We start from the raw sequence: 26,532 nt of genomic DNA, 5'->3' as shown, positions 1-26,532 counted from the left end.
AAAGAATAATAAAAAAAAGACTGATATAAACATAATATTTATTTTGCATGCCAGTCCAGGGACCCCCTTCAGTACATTTTTTTTCTTGCAGACCCTTGAAAACCACTGTATAAGAGTTCAAACTAAACTCTGCTGGAAAGTAGATCTCCAGGAGCCCTGATTTGAGTTTTTTCCCATGCATGTCCTTATTGATTGGTACAATATCATAACGGAGTCTGATACAGTAGGAAGCTTTTGTTGAACCCGTAGGCTATTATGCGCACACTTTACAGCGCCATGCGATCAAACAACCGCCAACGCGTGAGGAACAGCGTCCACATCTGAGAAACAAGGACAGACGCCTGGCATCACTGGGCAACTCGATCTGGAGGTGAGGCTGGAGATGGTGACGGTGATGAGGATGATGTCGAGGTTGGCAACTGTACATTATTATTGCATGGAGCGCTATTATGTCACGTGCGCGTTCTGGTGGCAGATTGGTTTCGGTGAAGGTGTTCGCGTACGCCGTCCTCTTTTGCTGGATGTGGAAAAACTTCCTGCTGGGATTTAACAGCGAACGCTGGATTGGGTCACTTGGACCACACGGAAGATGCGTTTGTCCTGGATACTTCAAATAGTTGATTTGCCGTTTGGCCTGAGACGCTGGAGATCTACCTGCATGGAGAGTTTAGTTTCCACCCTTAAGTGAACCAAAACTCCATGGTTGCTTCTCCTAACCTAGCTAGACTGCCTTTAATTGTCAATATATGTGAATTCAAATCTTAAAAGCCCCAAAATGCTTTCTAGGTAGACGGCTGTCTAGGTTCGGAGACGCAACCATTGACCACCTGGGTCTGGTGTTTGTTTTCAGCAGGCACGGTCGATCTTTTTATTTAATTAAATTTTATTTATTTTCCATTTCAGTCCATATAGAATGTTTTGCATTTCAATTTATATTTAAATATATATTTTAAAAAGAATAATAAAAAAAAGACTGATATAAACATAATATTTATTTTGCATGCCAGTCCAGGGACCCCCTTCAGTACATTTTTTTTCTTGCAGACCCTTGAAAACCACTGTATAAGAGTTCAAACTAAACTCTGCTGGAAAGTAGATCTCCAGGAGCCCTGATTTGAGTTTTTTCCCATGCATGTCCTTATTGATTGGTACAATATCATAACGGAGTCTGATACAGTAGGAAGCTTTTGTTGAACCCGTAGGCTATTATGCATAGAGAAATACAGTGTTCTGATTGTTTTTTTTGCAGTAAGTACACAAATGCAATCTGAATTTATCCCTACCAGGCAACGTTACGGGACTATTACAGATAGCAAAATCGATTGCATGTGCAAATGATACAACAGTGCATTTGTAAGTGTGTTCAGTGTTATCTCAGAGGTCAGCTGTCTCTCAATATAAACATATTTCACACGTCACTACACACATAACACTCGACTCGTTTCCCCAGTGTCGTCGGGATAATCTGTGTCATGCCATGCATGTGTTCTCATGCACACGCAGAAGTGCGGATTCCGTCGCAACAGTCGTGGGGCTCAGTGGAATAGCAGTGCTGTCATGTTCGCAGACGCAGACATTGATAACATTGGCAAATGTATCAGGTTGCAGCTTGGAACATGCGCCGGATTAAAGGCTTACAATTTGGACGCTCTGAGCAGTCGCACACGTCACATCAATGTTTTGACACTTCCAGTAGTATGAATGATTGCAGAAATATGGCTGAATACTCTTAAGGTTGGACTTTGCTTAGTTATATTTTGGTGCACATTTGCACTGTGCCCAGGAAGTGTTGTGGTGCCGGTCATATTGTTCCGTCCTTCTCTTCTCAAAATCAATATGTTTTGTACAAAAGGAAGAACAAAGAATGAAAGGTTTTGCCTTGGCAGTGCTAATATGTTTTCAGAATAGAAGAATATTGGAGCAGGGATAGATTTCTGCAGCTTTCTTAAGACTGAGATGAGAATTTCTTTTCGAAAGCGAAGTGGTTTTTATTATTTTCAGGATACGGATACCTTCTGGGTATGTTGTTATGAGTGGAGAGGATCGGTACGGGAAGACTGGTACAGGTGAGGTCACGGTTATAAAGCTCATTGGATTTAATTTCACATTGAGTGCATGAATGCCAGATTTTTTGAGAGCCGAGGACAGATCACTTGGTGCCAGAGGCGTCGCTAGACACTTTTTACCTCTGTGCCCCAGTCAAATATTTCTGATGAATCCTAATGTCTCGATGAAGATTGCCATATGACAAATTGAGAATCATTGTCTCAAATTATATTTTATATTAAGTCGTGTGTTTTCTATCAGCTCTGATTTTGTAAGCTGTTTTTTAGTCTTAGATCTCAGTCAAATGTCTTTTTTAGTTTTTATCATATTTATTCAACAGAAATAGTTCGGGATTCAGTTTGATTCATTTGGACAGTTCACTTAAAGGCACAATATGTAAGATTTTTTTATTAAAATATCCAAAACCACTAGAACAGTGTTATATATTTTGCTGACTTGTGTACTTACATTATCCCAAATGTTTCGAAGAATGTTTAAATCCAGAGAAATAAGCTATTTTAACTAGTGACACGGACCGTGTCTATAGTGTCATTGTGTCGCCTGCCAATGACGTCATAACCCCTCGATTTCCAAGAAAACATGGAAACACCAAATACGCTTTAATATGTTGTGCGTTTGAATAGACCGGTGACGACCGCACAGAGTAGCATTATAACAGAACGTTCAAATGTATCTAGTATGATAAAACAGTGCTGCTTTACCCCACATACGCACGACCGGAAGGAGCGGAAGCAGTTGACTGTGGCATAATAAAAGCTCCGCTGCCTTCGAGCCGTGTGTCACGCTCATTCAGCGGCCTCGTTTCGCTTCGACGGCTTTCAGCCTCACCCTGCTTCATTCTACTACGTTAATAAATCATTAGCTCATCCATGAACATGATTTCTGCCCGAGTCCCGTCGGATTGCATCGGCTGTGGGGATGAAGACAACAACTCCCATGATTCCACACTCAGTCACGGCGTCATCAAACTACGCCTTTGTCTATTTGTTTATTTTGAATACGCGCCCTCTAGCGGCGAAAATTACATATTGTGCCTTTAAGCACGGAATCGTTTGCAGCGAAATAGTAACAAGATATTTTACTAGACAGAAAACAAATATTGGATGGTTTTCTGTTACTGGAGCACTGGATGGATGAGTTGGATATTTACCTACAATCCTTTGAAGGAAACAACTTGCAAATGTCTTCTATCTTTTGTCAACAATGAAGCAGCTATTTTTTTGTGTGTACAGCATGTGAATGACTCTGTAGTTCAGGTAAAGATGATTTATATTCATTTATATTCAAAACAGTATTATAAAAAGAGAAATGCCCCTGCCTGGCGCTACGTTGCATAATTTCCCACATCTTTTAGCATGGCTGTCTATTGTGATGCATTATCTATTCTGACCTCAGGCGAACTGCCTGGAAAATGTAGGTTAATGTTTATATAAAACAATCTGGCAGCAGTTCTGTGTCATGCATGTTTATAATCTAGAAATAAGAATGCTGAGGTGTTATTTTTAACATTTGAAGATGTACGCTAGTAGGGCTGCACGATAAACCTTTCAGATGGAGCAGCATTTACTTCACAGAGCCATAGTTCACTGAGAAGCTATGCAAACAGCTGTCATTATCGCGAATGATTTCTACGATTTCATAATCGCGCAATAAAATCGTCTGCGATGTTTGTTTTTTTTTGCGTAACTTGTCAGTAAACTACGGCTCTGTGTAGTAAATGCTGCTCCATCTGAAAACACGTGATGATGATTTACTGCTGATTACAGAACCGGCTTTACTAACAAAATGCGCATGACAATCGCATTCGATTAATCGTGCAGCCCTATACGCTAGTATGTTTTATTGATATGGCATTTGATTTGTTTATACAAAACATACAGTGAAGCTGAGTTTGAGAGCAGTGTTTGATTTCGTTCTTTGTCTATTTATGGTTGTGAATTGTGTAAAAGTAATGAAAGCAGATCCTAATTTAGAAGATGGAGGTTGTGTCAGTTTCTTGGCTGCAGTATTCTGGGTAACGTCTGTCATGTATGGCATTCGTCACGTTATTTTCATCTTGCGCCGCCAAGGCAAAATCTTTATTAATTAGTTAGGCTTGAGGTGTTGTTTGTGATTTGATAAATTACCTGTCTGCACTGAATGTTTTGTCGGGATTTTGCTAATGCCTGCTAAACCAAATGACAAAGTGTTCATCAAATAAATGAGGAGATGCAAATATTGTTGAATTTGGTGGCCAGTTACGCTGCTGCAGATGGAAAAGCAGGAGCAAGTTGTTTTTGTAGGTTGCCTAATCAGCAAGTTTACATCCATTATATTAAACCTTAATAATAGTCAGCGACATGCGAGGTCATGTAAACACCTTAAATGGTTGTTCTGCTATCAGGGAAAGGTCAGAAATGGTTTAATATTCTGCATACCATGTTTCTATACTACCTGACAGATTTCACTGAAATAGTGTCCTGAGAATCACACCTGTCTCTCTGAGTGACCACGTTAAATAAAAATCAAGTTGTTAATTGATAAAATTGGGCTGGGGTGTTATACACTTTTTATTTATTTATTTAGTTTACCCTTTTTCCTTTTTATTTTGTATTTTTGTATTTCTCTACTGGTATAATTTACTTCTACATACAATATACCATTTTTTGGGGGGTCAGTAAGAAGAAATTATTGATTTTATTCAGCAAGGATGCATTAAATTAATGTATCAAATTTCAATTAACAATATGTATCAAATTTTCAATTGTTTCAATAAAACAGTACAAAACATTCAAATAAATGCTGTTCTTTTCACCTTTATATTCATCAAAAAATCTTTTAAAACTATTTCCACAAAATATTAAGAAGCATGACTGTTTCCAACATTGATGATAATGATTTCTGAAGGATCATTTGACATGAAGACTGGAGTAATGATGCTGAAAATTCAGCTTTGCATCACAGGAATAAATTACATTTTAAAATGTATTCAAATAGAAAACCGTTATTTTAAATTGTAATAATATTTCTGATCAAATAAATTCAACCTTGGTGTGCATAAGAGTCTTTATTTTTTTTTGTATGGTAACATATTGTTTCTTACATAATTATTTATTTATTTATGTATTTAGTAATCAGTGTTGGGGAAAGTTACTTTTAAAAGTAATGCATTACAATATTGCGTTACTCCCTAAAAAAGTAACTAATTACGTTAGTTACTTTTTATGGAAAGTAATGCGTTATATTACTTTTGCGTTACTTTCGCGTTACTTTTTAAATATACGTAACTCGCATTACTTGTAATGAGTTACCCCCAACACTGTTAGTAATAAACCAGCAATCTTCATGCATAATATGCAACTCATTTGACTAACAAGCAAAATAAATGTAGACACGTGAATGACTTTCTTTTTTGAGCTACAACATTTTTTTGCCCTTTAAAGTTGCATTTAAAATAACAAAAAAATTTCTAAGGTGACATGTGCCCACTTTAGTTTGATTGTGCATGATGCTTTAGAAATTGAGCACAAAAAAAGTCCCCCATTCAGGACAATTTGAGTCATTTGGAACTAGAAATGTCTAGCATGTTACCATTGATTCCATGTTTAAAACCTTGGCACTGTGGGTGAATATAGATCTGCAGGAGTGTGTAAATATGCAGCAGAACTCCTGGCACGCTGAGGCCATATATAGACTGAACCCATGAGGATGCACTGGCAGCCCGAACCGACCTAAAACAAACAGATGAGATGGAAACCACACTCTAACTGCTGACAAGACAAATGCAATACCTCAGTTGGGCCGCACAGAGAGGTCAAATCAGTGAGAGACTACGTTAGACTGCCTCATAATTTGTGGAGTTAAGCCAGTTGGGAATCCATGGCTGAGTGAATGTCAGAGTCTGTGATGAGAATTAGTATGCGGAATATTCAGCTCAGAGCCAAAGCAAATGGAGTAATATACTTGCTAATGTAGAGGGCAAAGGGCCTTGAGCAAACGGCACAGTTTCCGAGCTCTTAAGAGGCTGTGCGAGCCATTAGAGACTGTTGTCCGCTATCCATACCCTGCGCGAGCTGTCACCTTCAACCCCCGCCGCTCTGCGCGCACCGCGCTGTGGATTCGCAGAGCTTTTCTCTCTCCATCTGTTTTGAAACTGGATTTCGCTTGAAAGCTCAGCTTGAAAACTCATGCTGGATTGGCGATTGTAAAGTGCTTTTAACAGCGCCGGATCCCTGATGAACTCTGAAATCAGATTTTACATTTATAGACATTAGCGACTGCATGAAGCAGCATTTGCATTTTAATTTAAAAGTGGCAATGCATTTAATATTCGTAGTGTGACATTTCTGAGGGAAAGTCATGTTTAATGGGGAATAATGTAGCGTGGGATTTCATTGTGTCTTTTGGGATTTGATGTGATGTTATTTGTTGGGTTTGCATAGTAACTGTTACTATTGCTCATACGGTACATAGTGTTAGGGATTTTAATAAACCAACTCTAAGTGTAAAACGTGGCATGTTATTCATCCCACAGAGTTTGTGCTACGGACATGAATAATGCTTCCGTTTGTGTAGGTTGTTTAGAAGACGTGTGATAACTTTTGTAGGCAAAATTAAGTGCTATTTTTGCCTGGTGGATGATAAAACGGTCCAAAAAAAAAAAAAATCTCAGACTTGCCTTAGAGAGATCTGACCCATTCAATTTTGATGAAAGATTATGAAAACTGACACACTTTAAATTGAATTTTGTTAAGAATTCATTTTGCCCCTCCTTTTTTCTTTTCTTTTTTATATTTATTTTATTAGGTTCAATTGTTGTTGTTGTTTTTTTAAACAGTAAAATAGAAAGTTGACATAACGCATAATAATAATAATTCGAATACATTTAATGTACGTAAAGTTATTACTATTGTTGTTGTTAACTAAATTAAATGAAATTAGTAATGAGTAAATTCAAAATTATTGGTACAATAATAATAATAATAATAATAATAATAATAATAAAATTAGAATGAGTATATTATTGTTGTTGTTATTATTAATACTTATATTGTACATTTATAAGTAAATTAAATAAGTGACCTAATAATAATAATAATAATAATTTATTAACTTTTACATGCTAGTACATTTACATTTATTATTATTAATATTGCACATTTATTATAAGTAAACCAAATTAATAACAATGACAATAATACTAATATAATACATTTAATGTATATGAAGTATTATTAATATTATTGTTGTTAAGTAAATGAAATGAAATTAGTAATGAGTACATTCAAAATTATTGTTATAATAATAATAATAATAATAATTTATTAACTTACACATGTCAGTACATTTAAATGTATTATTATGAATAACATTGTACAAGTAAATTAAATAAATAATAATATTAATAATAATAACAATAATTTACTCAACTTATTTATGTTTGTAAATTTTTTTATTTATTATTATTATTACATTGAATGAGTACATTAAGATTATTATGGGTATTATGATAATGGGAATAAAAAAAATCTATTTTGGGCTTGGATGGCTTGAATTTATTGATTTGTTTATTTAGTTGTACATTGCATTGTGCTGAAATCAATTTTAAAAGCAGAAAGACTTTTCTTTAGAATAACATGTCATGCACTGATGAACTGTAACCAAAGAAAGACATTTATTAAGAATATAACTCTGGTCAGTTTTGATTTCATATTGTATTTTAACACAAGATGCTAACAATTGCATGCTAATGTAAGGTCATTCCCTAGTTTGAGACCTATACAGTGTTTGTTTTAAAATAGACTCACTAAGGTGAATCAAAGCACTTGTACATTGGCTTAATGACCAGTGAATGTAGTGCTTATCGGAGCCTGTAATCTCCAGCCGTAACACGGAGCCCCTCCCGGCAGCACTGATACCCAGCAGCGTGGAGGTTAAGAGGGCTGCTCTCAAATCCCTCTCACACCTGACAGCTTCGTGTTTCAGATCTTCAGCACGCTCCCTCTCCTCGCCATTTTATTCGACTCTTCACATTTACATCCTCTATTTGCGTTCTACCACGTATCCATTTTCGAGTATAATTTCTTCCCTGTAAATGTTTCAGATGGAAACAAATAGTCAGACATTGCTGGAAAGTATGCGGTACTAATGGGACATTGCATGCTTGGGCATTATGTAATAATTTATTTGCTGGGTAAATAATTGAATCTGCCGTCAAGGATAGCGGCTCTATCTAGGGCATTAGAGACAGTTCAGGTGTAAAACAGCACAGATGATTTATGATTTTTCTAGCTGCACTTGGCCTCTGTAGACCGGCCTGCCGTAGCTGGGAAACTAGCCACTAAATACTGCCCCTCTGGGGTCATCATGGACATTAACATATGCTTTAATAAGAACCTGTTTAGCATCCACTTTTAACTAAAGCTCTCTAAACCTGCTGGCCCATCCTGGTTATGAATGATGTAGTCTGTTCTATGAAGTTATCTGTATGTTCAGTAGGGTATTGCTTTAAAGGGATAGTTCACCCAAAAATGAAAATGTAATCATTTATTCACCCTCATGTTCCAAACCTATGTGAGTTTCTTTCTTCTGTTCAACACAAAAGAAGATATTTTGAAGAATGTTGGTAGACCAGACAGTTGACGGTAGCCATTGACTTCAATAGTAGGGGGGAAAATACTATGGAAGTCAATGGCTACCGTCAAACATTTTTGTGTCTTTGAGGGGGGTTAAAGGGTTAATTCAGTCAGAAATGAACTTTTTGTCATCGTTTACTCACCCTTGTGTTGTTCAGAAACTGTCTGTTGTCTTTGGCACACAAAATGATTTGTTTTGTAAAATGTCCAAGTGGCTCTTTTCTATGCAAATGTGGATACACACTGTTGAGCTTCAAAAAAAGCCATGCATCTGATGTCACATGATAAATTTTGATCTTTTTTTTTTTTACCAAAAGGTAATTTGCTAAAAATCCACCTATATCATGCTTACATATAGGGATCATATTGGCTTTAGAAAACCTTGAATATTGTGCACGATTCTTATGGAATAACTACATTTTGTTAAAAATGAACTTTGTCCCTCCTGATGATTTTATTGATGATTTGAATGGCTATAATAATAAAAAAAAAAAAAAGTTTTTCTTCTAAAGCAATTAATTTTATTCAGCATATATATATATATATATATATTAGTAAATTGATTGAAAGTGACATTTATAATGTTCCATAAGATTTCCATTTCAAATAAATGCTGTTCTTTTGAACTTTCTATGCATCAAAGAAACATTACATTTTTTTTATATAAAATATAATAATTTCCACAAAAATATGAAGCTGTTTTCAACAATGATAATAAGAAATTATTCTTGAGCAGCAAATCAGCATATTAGAATGATTTCTGAAGGATCATGTGACAATAAAGACTGGAGTAATGATGCTGAAAATTCAGCTTTGCATCACAGGAATAAATTACATTTTTAAATATATTCAAATAGAAAACAGTTATCTTAAATTGTAATAATATTTCACAATATTACTGTTTTTACCATATTTTTGATCAAATAAATGTAGCCTTGGTGAGCATTAGAGACTTCTTTCAAAAATATCTGTCAAAAAATCTTACTCCATACTTTTGTATGATAACTTTATGCGAGTAATTATTTGTTGAAAAAGAGCAGCTTGGACATTCTGTAAAACATCTTTGGTTGTGTCATATGGAAGAAAGTAAGTAACATGGCTTCAGAACAACATGATGGTGAGTAAAATATTATTTTCGTCACTTTAAATACATTGCAAATGTTGTTTCATGTTGTCCTACCAAAATACCAGTCCATCGGTTTCTGCATGGGTTTTTGTATAATCATCAGGCTGCATCGAGGGAAATGATTACAGGAACGAGGGTTTCTGACTCAATCGTACAGCTACAGACGTGTCATTAAAGACTCTTCATGGCTTTCATCAAAAGCAATCAGCGCACCTCAGAAGGGATGTAATCGTATTCATGTCTCTGATATCCGTTTATCCAGTGATGGAATTTCTTTTTCTGAAAGTTTAGTCAGAGTGCAGCAGTTTGTTTTAGGGACAGAGACAAGCCTAACGGTTACATCGTGCCACATTCACACAGGAGGTCACTAATAGGGATGTAACGATTAACAGCGAGCCGGTAGAAAATCTATTTAAATAAGTGACGATTCAAATCGGTTGAGATGCTAAACAAATCGCGATTCAGTTAGGGGTAGGAGTTTATATGAATGTATGTCTGAGGGGAACTTAACTGTCGTTCGATGGTATTTTTTCTTTTCCTCTTGCCTCTGTATTTACATTTACATTATATTTAAATTTTGTTATTTAGCAAACACTTTTATCCAAAGCGACTAACAATTATGAGGACAATAGAAGCCATCAAAACCAAAAAAAGAGCAATAATTTACAAGTGCTATATTAGTATATTATTATAGTGTTATTTCAATTTCAGAAAGAAATGTACAGTATTTTGTCCAAGCAATAATATACGGACACATTTAATTTATAATTTGTCTTAAATCTCATTTTGTTAAAAAAAATATCGTGAATCGAATCGAATCGTGAAATCAAAATCGTGAATCGAATCGTGAGTTGAGTGAATCGTTACACCCCTAGTCGCTACTAAACGTTCCCAATCCCATAACGTGAACTTTTAGCTGGGTCAAACTGACTGCTAGCAGGAGGAACTGGCCCATAGTGCGGAATTGCTTCTTTAAATTGCGGATAGTACATTTGTTCCGGTTTACAACTAGTATTTATGGCCTTTTCACAATTTAATAATTTGACTTTGCTCTGATTTCCTTTTCTACTGAGCGGATTATGCGGCACGCTATTAACGTTGATGATAAATTTGGAAGTGTCACAGACAATTTGTGCCTCCCAAATGTAGTTCAGTGAAAATTAGTAGCGCTGTTGGAGAGAAGCACAATAGAAGAAAGTGAGATGATTCGGGTAGGGACCTCATTTCGAGGGTGGTGCTGCCACTGTCGTGCTGTATTTGAATAGTATGGTTTAGGAAATTATATGTTGTGCACCTTCATTAAGAAATGCAGGCGGCAGGGAGCACGATTATGGAGGAAAAATGAGCAAATGTCCACTGTTATTAGTCGCTTTGTTTGTGTGCAGAAGGATTTTTACTTCTGTTCTGCTGTGCAGGGCTGAAACCGCGGATGAATTCGAGCTGCAGCCTTTGATGTGAAAGAAGTATAATTTTCTGTCCTGTGTGACGCCAAGGCTCAAAGGAAAGAGAAGTGTAGAACCAAGAAACTGGAAAAGCCTTTATCAAAAAATTATTGATAATTATATACAGCCATGTAAATGTACAGAGCCACAAATAAAATATATGAATCTCTTTGCATTACATATCAAGCAAAAGGACACACTGTAAAAAATGTCCACTTACTTCAACTTCACTTAAGTTCAGTTGCTGTCTTAAATTTTTAGATCTAATTAAAGTTATTTAAACTTAGTCACTTAAACTTGTAGAATTTTGTATAACTTAAATGAAGTTGAAATTGGTTAAATTAATTTGAGTTAAAGGATGGAAAAACATATGTTGACATGACTTATTAAACATTTTTTTTTTTACAGTGTAGTACAAGCACAATTATATTTATACATTTATTTAATTGTGACATGACATGTTGTGCTTGTGAAACGTTACTGAAACATTTTCATGGTGTGAAAATAAAATATCACCAAAAATAAAAAAGACAATAAATGTATCTATATCTCTATATACAGTGGGTACGGAAAGTATTCAGACCCGCTTAAATTTTTCACTCTTTGTTATATTGCAGCCATTTGCTAAAATCATTTAAGTTAATTTTTTTTCCTCATTAATGTACACACAGCACCCCATATTGACAGAAAAACACAGAATTGTTGACATCTTTGCAGATTTATTAAAAAAGAAAAACTGAAACATCACATGGTCCTAAGTATTCAGACACTTTGCTCAGTATTTAGTAGAAGCACACTTTTGATCTAATACAGCCATGAGTCTTTGGGAAAGATGCAACAAGTTTTTCACACATGGATTTGGGGATCCTCTGCCATTCCTCCTTGCAAATCCTCTCCAGTTCTGTCAGGTTGGACGGTAAACGTTGGTGGACAGCCATTTTTAGGTCTCTCCAGAGATGCTCAATTGGGTTTAAGTCAGGGCTCTGGCCGGGCCATTCAAGAACAGTCACAGAGTTGTTGTGAAGCCACTCCTTCGTTATTTTAGCTGTGTGCTTAGGGTCATTGTCTTGTTGGAAGGTAAACCTTAGTTCCAGTCTGAGGTCCTGAGCACTCTGGAGAAGGTTTTCATCCAGGATATCCCTGTACTTGGCCGCATTCATCTTTCCCTCGATTGCAACCAGTCGTCCTGTCCCTGCAGCTGAAAAACACCCCCACAGCATGATGCTGCCACCACCATGCTTCACTGTTGGGACTGTATTGGACAGGTGCCTGGTTTTCTCCACACATACCGCTTAGAATTAAGGCCAAAAAGTTCTATCTTGGTCTCATCAGACCAGAGAATCTTATTTCTCACCATCTTGGAGTCCTTCAAGTTTCACAATTTGAGTTGAATTACTGAAATAAATGAACTTTTCCACGACATTCTAATGTATTGAGATGCACCTGTATATATATATATATTTTTTTTTTTTTAAATAGTGAAATTTATTCATTTATTTGATATTGTTATGTAGTAGTAATAATAATTATTATTATCTAGATTTTTTTTTTATTTTACAGTGAAATTGTTTCATTTATTTATTTGTTTAACATTTTTATTTAGTTATAATAATAATAATTTTAAAATATTAAACAATTTCACTGTTCACTGTTTTCAAATTATTTTATAGTTATAATCACAAAGTTTTTGGCCAAATTGTGCAGTCCTACAAACGAGCACACCAAGCCTGAAGCATTTTAAAAAAAATCGTCCTATTTTGAAGCCAAATCTACTGAATTTGTATCAGATATATAAAGGGTAAGATACCATTTTTGTTTGTTTTTTTGAAAGAAGTCTCTTAGGCTGCATTTGTTTGATAAAGTAAAAACAGCAATATTGTGAAATATTATTACTTAATAATTAATTAATATTAAAATAATTAATAATTAAGTAATTAATAATTAATAATAGCATAACTTTAAATTACTGTTTTCTATATGAATATACTTAAAAATGTAATTTATTCCTGTGATGACAGCTGAATTTTCAGCATCATTACTCCAGTCTTCAGTGTCATGATCCTTCAGAAATCATTCTAATATGCTGATTTCGCTGCTCTTGTTACTATCAGTGTTAAAAAACAGGGGCCGGTTGCATAAACTGCTCAGTTACAAGTACGTCATCTAAATCGTTTCTTTAAGACTGGTCATAATTTTTTTTAAGTCAGTTTCATAAAAATGTAGATTGGTCTAATATATACATACTAAATGGCCAAAAGTATGTATATACCTGAAGGTTTACTTTCAAAACTACTGGCATTAACAAGGATTCGGCCCTTCCTAACAGCTTCCACTCCCTCAGGAAAACTTCCCACTAGATGTTGGAACACTAGATGTCTTTGCTCATATTCAGACACAAGAGCATCAGGCACTGATGTTGGGCGTTGAGGCTTACAGTCTGTGTTCCAGTTCATCCCAAATGTGTTCAGTGGGGTTCAGGTCTGGTTTTTGTGTGGGTCAGTCAAATTCTTCCCCAACAGAGTTAATAAATTATTTCTATACAGACCTCGCTTTGTACAGAAGAGACCGAAAAGGACCCCTTCCAAGTGTTCACCATGAAATCCGAAACACAGAATGTCATTGCATGCTGTAGCATTCAGATTTGGCTTTACTGTAATTAATAGGCTTCACAAAACCTTTTAATTAGAAGTGGGTGTCTGCATACTCTTGGCCATAAAGTGTATCTAGGGACTGTTGGATAATATTTTGTCTTTTTATTAGAGTCCAATAAATTTTTTTTGGGTGTCTTAGATTTAGTTTTTCTCTGTAGGTGTTTATTGAATATTTCTAATTAATTATTTCCTCTGCTCAGCTTGAACTGTGATAGTAGTGTGTGAAGTATTTTTTTTAATGCACTTCATGGATCCATTGGTTTTCTTGAGAAGTATGACATCATGACGTTCTAGATTTGGTGTAGCATAATGCTTGTGGATTACCAGTCAATTTTAAATGAACCCCTGCAAGCCCTTTTTCCAAACGATGTTGAGGCGAAACAGGCTAACTCTTGTTATTAATGGTTTGCCCCTATCTCATGGCCTGTAATTGGTCTCTGGTGATTGCCAAGTCTTTTGGATTAAGAAATGTCATTAAAATTGATGTATAATGCCTGTGAGCCGCTTTCTCCGTCAGATAGCTTTTTTTAATCAATTGATAATTACAAAGATGATTTATGGCTTGACTTCGTGTTGACAGGTGAACAATTATTGCGACATGGAGATTTCAAAGCAGCATCAGTTACGGCTTTGAAAGTGATTTTTCACTCTTAGGTGTTCTACTCCGTTTCAGACATGTTTGGGTGGTTTGTGACTAATGGTTTAATCGATTTTATCGATTAATTCAAATTTATTGTTTTGCCACGATTTTATTTTTTAGAAATCGAGGAATTTTGAATAGAAATATTACCAAAGGTTAGAATAAGACACTTTGACAATATGCCGGTGATAACAGTAAAGAGAAAAGAATGATCCAACCGCATGTCGGCGCACGTGATTAACCGCTCAAGTGTGACGCGCTCTGTGAAGGACCATAAATTTAGCGCTACACTGTAAAAAATGGTTGCGATTTTAACAGTAAAAGACTGTAAAAATGCTACAGTAAAAACCTGTTAACTGGTTAACAGTAAGTTTCCATACTATATTCGGTGAATAAATGTAATTACATTTAATGTAATTTTACAGTAAAATACTGTTAAAATACGTTTTTGGAAGTGAAAAAGAAAAAGCCATTGTATAATTTACAGTGAAGAACCGTAAATTGACACTCCCAGAATTCCCTGCATGATGTTTGATGTTTTTTTTGTTGAAATAACATGTTTTTTCTTAGTTTTTTCTTATCCGTTGTGTACATTAGGGTTTAATCTTACATCTAATGTTGTTAAATGAATGTTTATTGCATTATTTCAGTATCATGTGTGTCACCATGATGGGGTTTAGTGTTTGTGTGAATGACACTGTGCGCCTTCTATATAAAAGTATTGCCCTCCGCAGCTCGCAGAAAAGCTGTTTGTGATGAGCTTTGGTTCATCGTGACTTTCTCATCACCACCAGTTTTTGGTGGTTATCAGTGCATTACAATGGTTCAAAACAGATATTAACACATCAATATGTTGGTTTATTAACATTACATCAGTTAATGAAATACGGTATTTTATTGTGAATTTAAGTTAAGTCTTTTGCATCATGGTCACAGGCTGAAAGCTGCTGTTAGTTAATAAAAGTCTACTGGTGTTATACCTTCAGTCATTTTGAATTTGAATTTACCTTGACTTTTGAGATTTTCTAAAAGAATTTTCCTCATATTATTTCTGAACACATAATATCTATAAGACAAGTTTGTACAATATGTAGTTGTAGTTTTTGCATCTTTTCTGCAAAGATATTTAAGTGATTTGTTTAACATTTTCATCATATTGACAACTTCATGTGTGCTGCACTTGGAATAGAATTTTCTTTCACTAGAGGGTTAATAAAGAAAAAGTAACTTGCATCATGTTGTAGTTACATTTTCAAGTTGACTACTTAAAAATCGTAAAAAATCGAGAATCGGTCAAACATTCTGGAAAAATTGAGATTTAAATTTTTTGCAAAATCGCCCAGCCCTAACCAAGAGAGTCACTAAGTTACCAAGTTCATGATCCAGTTCGGTCGTGACTGTGCCCTGAGGAAAACACTTGACTCGGGGAGCCAAGACGGCTCTTGAAGGACTGTGCTTGCAATTAATACACTGAAAATTACTTTGCAGGAATTATGTGTGCAGAATTGTAACTAACCAAGCAAAGGCCTCATGAATTGGCTTTACGAGCACAGTTTATCTTTCTAGTGTTGACACGTTTCCTGATGAAACAGGAAGTTAGCAGGACTGATTTGCTTCTTGCTTTGCTAGTCAGATGTAGGTAGATGCAGATTAATTATATGCTATTATAGTATTTATTAATATTTTTTTGAATTAATTTGTAAAAAATATTTCAAATTTTCATTTTAGTTTGTTTCAGATTTTTTTTTCGAATTTTTCACGCTAATTGGAGTGTGATATTTTTCTCACTTTTTATTGTTGAAATTGAGATTTATGCATCATAACAAACAACATGTTGAGATAAAAATCACAAATCATTAGTTGTATAACGTTGTTGTTGTAAATGATTTTAATGGATTTTCAGAGTCATAAGTTTTATTTTTACTAGTCATTTACCTGAACTTTAGCTTTAAGTTTACTAGAACTTAACATTTTAATTTTACTGTGAGATGGACATTTACGAATCAAATCACTGAGTATCTGAAATTAGTGAGAGTTTTCTAATAAAGTGCAGATGTAATTTGTAAGCAATGGCTCCACCATAACAAGAATAGCAATGTACTGTACATTTAAGATTATTTACAAGGCATTACTTTTAAAAATATTTGGAATGGAATTTAAAAAATATATTGATATAAATATTTTTCTAGTAATCTGTTAGCATGCATTTACATTGCGCGTATCTATTTTGACATGCCATACGTATTTTTGTCCCGTGCTAAGATCACTATGTCCATTGCAGCTTCAGAGTGAATCACGCATTTATATGTAGATGTCACTTCCAAAACTTTGCAGCATGTAATTGTCCGCCAGTCCTCTTAGCAGCATGAAAAACAATACTTTTATTCGAAAGATATATAGCTATAGTCTCGAAAGTGTGAAAGACTGCTCACTTTACAATCACTAAAAAGCTGTCACTTCTCTCAGTTTGCAATCTCACAACGTTCCATTAAAATTAATCAAGTTGTCTACACTCTAAAAAATATTGTTTGGACGCAACAAAAAAAATTTACGCAACAGTTTGCATCAATTTTTTTGAGTTAAGGCAACTTCTTCTGAAATTAAGTTCAACTAATAAACTATATTGTGCTATATATACTTAGAAAATTGTGTTAAAACAAACAATTATTAAGTTGAATACTCATAAAAATTAAGTTCGGACGTGTGGGACAGATATTGAAGGTTATTTGTTGCAGTTCCTCAGATGAAAAATAATGGATAGTTTATGTATTCCAAAAGTCCTGTTGTTTGCGTTACCGGAGCAACATGTCTTCCATTAACAAAGCTTGTACACAATAGAGCAAAGTATTCAGAAATACTAAAGGTCTCTGACTCCACCCTGCCCGCTATATTCTGCCCAACTGATAAGACTCTCTGTCTAAATGAATTTTCTTTTGACTGTATACTCTCATTAGTATCCTTCCTTTAAACTATCTAGCATCAGATATCAAGAGTTTTTTTTTTCTTTGAAAAGGTCAGTTTATTTTTCTTCCTTTGTTAGCTTTCTTCCTGCCGTACCGGTGCTGCACTTGGGTTAAATCCAACCTTAAAACTCTGGAAACAGCTCAAAAAACAGTGTGTTTGGAGTGATTGGTGAACCATACTAAAACATATTAGTGAAAGGTGCAGTGTGTAACTTGTTGAGGAAACTCATTTTGACTTTTCTTTTCATGTACTTTTCTGTATTATTTTTATATTTTACAAATCCATTTGGTGACACTGGTGCACAAATTACACTCTTTAAGGTCAATTATTAACCACGATGTAGAAAGCAGAGAATCTAAACAAGGAAAGGTGATTTGCATTAGAGATATCTGTGATAAAGTGTGTTTTACTGAAGGGGCATTGTTTCCTGATAAAGAACAATGATAAAGACTACTGCAGGAAATGGATTTGTGCTGATTTTGATCTTATCCACATTTTAATCACCACATTATTTGTCTATATATTCTATACGTATAAAGCCTTACTCTATGGGACTTGGCTACTACCACCCAAGGAGATAAGCCACTGTGATCGACCTAATAAAGGTATTTCAGGACCTGAGAGAGAGCAAGAGAATGGAGACCTGAATGGAGCCTCGGTGAGTGGCATCAGATAACAGGGTCAGAAAAATAAATGGAGCCCTGGGAGCTGTTCGAGTCTTTTGAATGATCTGCAGATGAAGGCACTGACGCAACAAATAATGAGGGCATCGTTTGGGCACACTATAAAAGTGGCACAGAGTCATGCAACACAGTTATCTGCAGTACACTGTAAAAAAAAATGTTTAAGTTAAAGATTACTGGAGTGCTTTTTCCTCTTTCTTTCTACTTCAAAATTTCATGTTAATTTTAATGTGTTACTTACTGTTTCTTTAATTAACTTTGAAATTTACTACCAATTTCTGAGTGAAAATTGTTTCTACACCACATTTGTTTCAGCGTAGTTTCACTTTGCTTTAATTGTGTCCATGTAAGAAGAGATTCAAGTGCGTTTTAATTTTTTTATACAAATGCAAAAATGAAGTAACTGAGTATGATATCATAACTTAGTTACGAGCGAAACTGGATCTCATTTTAGACTATGTTCTGTCCTGTGACAGACGGGTGCTCAGAGGAAAGGAAGAGTGAAAATTGATATCAAATCCATCAAAATTCAGTCACAAACCTTTGAGCCTTTTTCTACAATTTCAGTACTGGATTACTTACTGCATCTCTATGCCTTTGTATGGCTGTAAAGATTAGTTGAAATGAATTTTTAAGAATTTAATTTAAGACTTATATTAAATTGTTGAATTTTTAAGCGGCAATGATGATGACCAACCTTTCCACACTCTAAAAAATATTGTTTGGACGCAACAAAAAAAATTAACGCAACAGTTTGCATAATTTTTTTTTTGGAGTTAAGGCAACTTCTTCTGAAATTAAGTTCAACTAATAAACTATATTGTGCTATATATACTTAGAAAATTGTGTTAAAACTAACAATTATTAAGTTAAATACTCATAAAAATTAAATTGTTCTAAGTTGTTTTTTTAAATTTGATTCAATCATGGACACTGGTTACAAAAACTACTAAAATATGATTTTGAATCAACAACACTTAATGCTGCCAGGAAACCAATCTTTTAGCATTTTCAACCAAATGCCTTCTGATTGAAACTGCATGTAAAACAATGCCCAGTGAGTCTGTTCTCAACCTAATGTTCTACTCTTCAGCACAATGGTAATCTCATAAAAACCACCAACATAACAGAAACACTTTTAAATACTAATATAACCGAACACTGAACATTAATAAATCTTCTCCTGTTCTGATCTTGAATAGAAATGCATAAAATATGAGTTTATTTCTACATTACTGCTCATTATTCAGTCATATGCAAAGCATGCTGGGAACCTGAAACGTGAACTTGAAAAAATGAAGTTATGGAGCTAATTACATTGAGTTAGTACAACTTAAATAATGTTTTAAACAAACTAACACAGATATTTAAGTTGAAGTTACACACAGTATTACGTTGATGTAATTATCAACATTAAGATATCAGGACAACTCATTAAAAAATGTTTAAAACTTAAAATGTTTAATTAAATCAATAAATTGGAATTTTTAACTTGCACTAATGCATTAAATTAAGTAGTGGCAACAGATCCACTGAATTATTTTTTAGAGTGTACACTGCATAATGCAACTCTTACTTCGTATAGTTGTTTGTTGAAGAGACGATTCGCGAGAGTGAACAAAACTCAGCACTGAACAAAAACACCTCTGATTGGCCATTGTGTTCAAGAGATCAACAAACATGTCTGTGATTGACTACATTTCTCACTGCTGCAGAAACTCGCTGTCAACAGTAACATTTCACCTTCTCCAGAGCTCAAACTCAAAAACGCAATGGAGCGTTTGTTAAATCTGTTTCGCCAATGATATTATTATATCATTTACCGTATCAACTGAGGGTGCTCTTGCTTTCGTTTCAGGGTGTTTATATTTAAAATTGACTTTGTGATGTTTTTTACCCATGTTTTAATTTTTTAACAAAAAATTATTTGTGATCAGACATTAATTGGCCCTGGATTACCGCTGTGGACCCCCGGTTAAAGAGCCTTGCTATAGAGCATTTTGTTTGACAAATTTTTTATTTGCGTGGAAATTCAATATTTTTGGTCCGTTTCCTGAAGAGAAAGACTTGTGTATTGTGTATACAAATAATTTGGTCAACCCCTTAGTAGTACACTAGCGTATCCGACCTCAAAGCTAATCAATAAGTACTAAGAATAGGGCTGCACGATAAATCGCATGCAATATTTAATGCGCATCTTGTCAGTAAAGCCGCTTCTGTAATCAGCGGTAAATCTCCATCACGTGCGGGCTTTCAAATGGAGCAACATTTACTACAGAGAGCCGTTGTTCACAGGCAAGCTGCGCAACACCACGTTCATAATCGCGCGATTTTTTTGCGCAGCTTGAAAGCCCGCACGTGATGGAGATTTACCGCTGATTACAGAAGCGCATTTACTGACAAGATGCGCATTAAATATCACATGCGATTTATCGTGCAACCCTAACTAAGAACCACATTTCAGTTTAGCATAAACATTACACAGTTCTGAAATAAATGATAAGTTTATGCCCTATGGATGTTATATTTGAAGTCTGAGCACATTTGGCTCTGTGAACATAGCAATAAATTAATTTAATTTCTTCACCGCAGAGGATGGTTTGAATATCTATTTTTTATACTCCTGTTCTGGCAGTATTCATAATTGAAGATAATCTACCATGCATTTTCTTTATGAATTTAATTCCCTAGTGCCTTGACATAAAATGTCTGTTTCCTTGACAAAGTGCAAATGAATGCTGGGAGCGAGACTTGTGCAAGCAGAATTGTGCAAGCAGGAGCCAATGATCTTGTATGATATAATGGAAGAACATTTCTCATTTCATGACAAAGTAAACATTCGTCCGTCTCTTTATTGTCTCCGATCAGTCTGTAAATACGAAGGGGGCATGTGAAGCGGAGACGAAGGGGTCAGGAAATGTGCAAGATGAGCGAACAGAAAAGTGGAGACAAGGGAATCATTCTGTCCAGACGCAATCTGATGAGATCCTCCTCTGTGTCTCTAAAAGCATTAGGTTAGACAGTGATTGCATTCTGAATCCTATTAAGTTTATGTAATCGGGAAAAGAAGGGATTATTACTCCCTATCAGTGTTTTGCTCCTTTTCCTTTTGTGTGCCTGTAAAAGCTCAAAATTCACTTGATTTTCACTTGATTTACTGTGTCATGACTTCATCTCGACGGCTTTGTCATTTGATTGCACCATGTGACTCTCAAATGGAGGTTTAGAAGTGAATGATATTTATGTGCCGCAGAAAAATCTGACGTGTCTACTCCATTATAGAGGTCTGGTTATCATTGCCAGGAAAAGAGTCCTAGAACTGTGTTTCTTTGTCAATTTCCCATTTGAAGGGAGTAATGAAGTCATCATGTTTGGTCATTTCTCTTGTGCTTCAGTTCATTTTTATTTTTTCAGTATCATGCTTGTGTTGATATAGGCCATGTATCTTTCGTTACACAATGTGGTAAGGTTTTACAAAGTCTTATGTCACCCATAAATGAAAATTGGATGAAATTTTACTCACCCTCAGCCAGGCCATCCAAGATATAGATGAGTTTGTTTCTTCATTGGAACAGATTTGGAGAAATTTAGCATTACATCACTTGCTAGTGAGTGGATGCTCTGCAGTGAATGGGTGCCGTCAGAATGAGAGTCCAAACAGCTGATAAAAACATCACAATAATCCACAAGTAATCCACACCACTCCAGTCCATCAGTTAATGTCTTGTGAAGCGAAAAGCTGTTTGTAAGAAACAAATGTATTTTAAGTCAAGTCACCCTTATTTATATAGTGCTTTATACATTACAGACTGTTTCAAAACAGCTTCACAGTAATAAGCAGAAAAATTACAGAATTAATAATGCAAACACGCGTTCACGAGAGTGGCGTTCCAGCGGATGACGTAAGACGTAGACGTTGTGTAAGCTCCGGTGAGAAGTGATGAACACCGAAGCGCAGAGGAGAGAGCAAAACAAAACACTGGTCAGGAATTAGAAGTACAAAACGAGGATTTGTAAAGAAAAATGACGGAGGACTTCGATATAAGCCAAGAGGCTTTCCTTTGCTGTAAACAAAATCTGGTTCTCGTGAGACTAGTATATTCTCATTGGAAGCTTACGCTACGTCTTACGTCATCCACTGGAGCGCCACTATCTCGTGAACATGCATACGGCAGTTAGCGAAAGCTAGAGATGATGGTTTATAAAGTTTTAAATATGGATATGTTTCTTACACAAATGCATCGCTTCGCTTCAGAAGGCCTTTACTAAACCCGGAGCCGTGTGGAGCACTTTTTTATGATGGATGGATGCACTTTTTTGGGTTTCAAAATCTCGACCACTCTTCACTGTCATTACAAAGCTTGGAAGAGCCAGGACAATTTTTTAATATAACTACGATTGTATTCGGCTGAAAGAAGAAAGTCATATACACCTAGGATGGCTTGAGGGTGAGTAAATCATGGGGTAATTTTCGTTTTTGGGTGAACTATCGCTTTAAAATATTAATTAAAAAAAATATAAAAAACAATTAGATATGCCCCGTCCAAATTTCCAGTTTCAATAGTTTGTACATTAGCGTGAGAAATATTTATTGTTTTTGATTAACTCTCTCTTTTTAGATTAAATGTGTATATATATTTTTAAAATATATATTTATTTTAAAAATATTTTTATAACATATTTCTGTATACTTTTAATTTAAAGCAGAAATTGAGTCTGGTCACATGACCCATGCAAGACCTTTTACAAATTTCAGATCTAAGAGGTCGATCGATTTGCAACACTTTCCAGTTGAATCAGTGGAATTCCATCACACTCCAATTAGCGTTTCTCAGTGGATGCAGCTCTGGTGATTAAGCGGTGGGATTACATGCGACTCGACTGTCAGGGAAGCCACACCCCCTCAGCTCATGCGTCCCACTCTGATTAAATGGAATTGATTTAATTGGGTTACCCCACTGAGAGTTCTGGCTAATGGGATGTGGAGATTTTTGATCATTGGTACGCAGTGACCGGCTTTGACCCGGCGCAAGTGAAGCGGTGCGGCTTTTTAGTTTGTGGTCAGTGTCTCGTGTGTTTGAAGATTAAACCCGCCCACCGGCAGTCAAGATTTTGTCTTAATCTCTAATTAGAATTTGATCAGCAGGAATCTGTGGCAACCTTTTCTCAGGATTGTAGATTCTGCCACATCATTGTCATTGTGTATTTTGTATTCAGTGTGTATTTGAAAAATGTCATTATTAATGTGCTTCTGTGGAACACAAAATGAAGTCTCATACACTCTATTCCAAGTCTTCTGAAGCTATATGATAACTCTGTGAGAGGAACAGACTGAAATTTGACTGAAACTTATTGTTCTCAGTAGCTTTGGAGCCTCTGTTCACCATTTACTTCCATTGCATGAGAACAACACAAAGAGAACTACACAAAATTTGATCTTTTTGTGTCCCAAGGAAGAAAGAAAACCACACAGCTTTGAAGGTGAATGAACGAATATCTTTAATTTTTAAGTGAACTACTCCTTTAATTCACTTATTGATGCATAGTGACAGGATATCTGCTGCATATTCAAATAGACTATGTGTGTTTACTGATGGTGTTCTCTTTGTCTTTGCAGGCACACCTGAGTATACTCCAAAGATCTCATTAGTCTGTGATGAGCATCGTCATCCAGCACAGACCCAAGGTACCGCAATATCTCAAAAGATCCTGTTTTATATCTTTACACCCTCTTGCCTGTCAAAAAAATACATCAGTTAGCTCATTTATTGCAGACTGTGTACAGCTGGGGTGTGTTTTTGTTCCCTTTTTATCTATCTATCTATCTATCTATCTATCTAGAGATAGACGGACAGACAGATAGATGGACAGACAGATAGATGGACGGACGGTCGGACAGACGGACAGACAGATGGACAGACAGACATACAGACATATATACAGACAGACGGACAGACAGACGTACACTACAGACAGACAGACGGACAGACAGACGGATAGACAGACAGACGGACGGACAGATATACAAACAGACAGACGGACGGACAGATATACAGACAGACAGATATACAGACCGATAGATAGATAGACAGATAGATAGACAGACAGACAGATGTACAGATAGATAGACAGACAGACAGACAGATGTAAAGACAGACAGACAGACAGATGTAAAGACAGACAGACAGACAGATGTAAAGACAGACAGACAGACAGATGTAAAGACAGACAGACAGACAGATGTAAAGACAGACAGACAGACAGATGCACTGAGGCGAGCTCCAATTCTAACCGACAGTCAAACCGGCATTATGTCACGAAAGTGTGGACTCAGAGGAAGACCGCGAGGGTTTAGGGTGCGATTTGGGACAGGGCCAAGATTGAATTGCTTTCATTGATTCAACGTGACTAATGGACAAGAGGTTATATATATATATATATATGTGTGTATGTGTATGTATGTGTAAATACATGTAAATATTTTCAAAATATATACTGTCTGTGTGTGTATTTATATATACATAATAAATATACATGGCACACACACATACAGTATATTATGTAAACAAAAACTTTCCAGCACTAAAAAAAAATATACAAATTTAACTGTATAAAAAAATTAAATATATTTTACTTTATTTCCCTTTAGAATTTGCTGTTATAGTTCAGAATTCATTGTTCCGCCAATGATGGAAAACCGTCCTCACCCAGATGCAGCAAAACAGGCCCAAACCATGATACCAGCACTACCATGTTTCACAGATGGGATAAGGTTCTTATGCTGGAATGCAGTGATTTTCTTTCTCCAAACATAACGCTTCTCATTTAAACCAAAAAGTTCTATTTTGGTCTCATCTGTCCACAAAACATTTCTTCAGTAGCCCTCTGGTTTGTCCCCATGATTTTTAGCAAACTGCAGACGGACTGCAATGTTCTTTTTGGAGAGCAGGGGCTTTCTTCTTGCTACTCTGCCATGCACACTATGGTTGTTCAGTGTTCTCCCGATGATGGGCTCATAAACATTAACATTAGCCAATGTGAGAGAGGCCTTTAGTTGCTTAGAAGTTACCCTGGGTTCCTTTGCAGCCTATTAATATAATAGTATTGCAGACTATTACACGTCTTGCTTTCGGAGGGATCTTTGTTGGTGGAGCACTCCTGGGGAGGGTAACAGTGGTTGTGAATTTCCTCCATTTGTACACAATCTGTCTGACTGTGGATTGGTGGAGTCCAAACTCTTTAGAGATGGTTTTGTAACCTTTTCCAGCCTGATGAGCAACGACAGCTTTTTTTCTGAGGTCCTCAGAGATCTCCTTTGTTTGTGCCATGATTCACTTCCACAAACATGATCAGACTTTGATGGATCCCTGTTCTTTATAGAAGACCAGGCACACACTGACACCTGATAGTTACTGAAACACCTCTGAACAGATGGACTCTAACTTCACCTTCAAATTAACTGCTAATCCTAGAGATTCACATACTTTTGCCACTCACAGATATGTAATATTGGATAATTTTCCTGAATAAATAAATGACAAAGTACATATTTTTGTCTCACTTGTTTGATTGGGTTCTCTTTGTCTACTTTCAGGACTTGTGCGAAAATCTGATGATGATTTGGGTCATATTTATGCAGAAATATAGAAAATTCTAAAGGGTTCACAAACTTTCAAGCAGGACTGTATGAATAAGTGTATATATGAAAAGTATGTATTATGGACAGTGTCTGCATGGGTTAAACAACATAAACTTTTATTATGGGTTAATGGTTTGTTCTATTGGGTTCTCTGTGTCAACTTTCAGGACTTGTGTGAAAATCTGATGATCTATTAGGTCATATTTATGCAGAAATATAGAAAATTCTAATGGGTTCACAAACTTTCAAGCAGCACTGTATATATATATATATATACATACATGTATGTATATATGATAAAAATTTATTTTATTTTTAGAAGTTTTATACTTTATACATTTTGTTTGTTTTGATCAAATGTATTTATTATAAATACTATAAATATTATAAAATATTCATTTATTTTTATCACATTATTATAATTTTTATTATTATTTATGTATTTATCTCTCTAATTTGAATAATGCACATCTTAGAATCATTCACAAAAGATCAGGAACATGTTTTAAAGGAATTATTCACTCCAAAATGTAGGGTTGGGTACCGAAACCCGGTACCAATATGGCACCGGTACCTATGTAACCGGTATGTACTAGAACCGAATCAGAACGCAGATTTCGGTGCCTCATTTCGGTGCCATGCCTGAGCGATCGATTGAAATATTTGTCCTCTGGTTCTCCGAAACGGACGTAAGAAGCATCATCAC

General features: G+C 35.5%; 1 protein-coding gene across 1 annotated transcript in view; it reads left to right on the top strand.

The window, feature by feature from the left end:
• The first annotated feature begins 265 nt into the window (after positions 1 to 265).
• The window catches only part of LOC107717708 (kelch-like protein 29), a 202,501-nt gene continuing 176,234 nt past the window's right edge, over positions 266 to 26,532 (top strand). Inside the window, exons 1-2 of the mRNA XM_016524544.1 lie at positions 266 to 370; positions 23,805 to 23,873. The gene's annotated coding sequence lies outside the window, so the exon portion shown is untranslated. The remainder of the gene's footprint in view (positions 371 to 23,804; positions 23,874 to 26,532) is intronic.

Source organism: Sinocyclocheilus rhinocerous, unplaced genomic scaffold (assembly GCF_001515625.1).
Source record: "Sinocyclocheilus rhinocerous isolate Xijiao unplaced genomic scaffold, SAMN03320098_v1.1 scaffold2108, whole genome shotgun sequence".
NCBI lineage: Eukaryota > Metazoa > Chordata > Actinopteri > Cypriniformes > Cyprinidae > Sinocyclocheilus > Sinocyclocheilus rhinocerous.
This window is presented reverse-complemented; position numbering and strand designations above follow the sequence as displayed.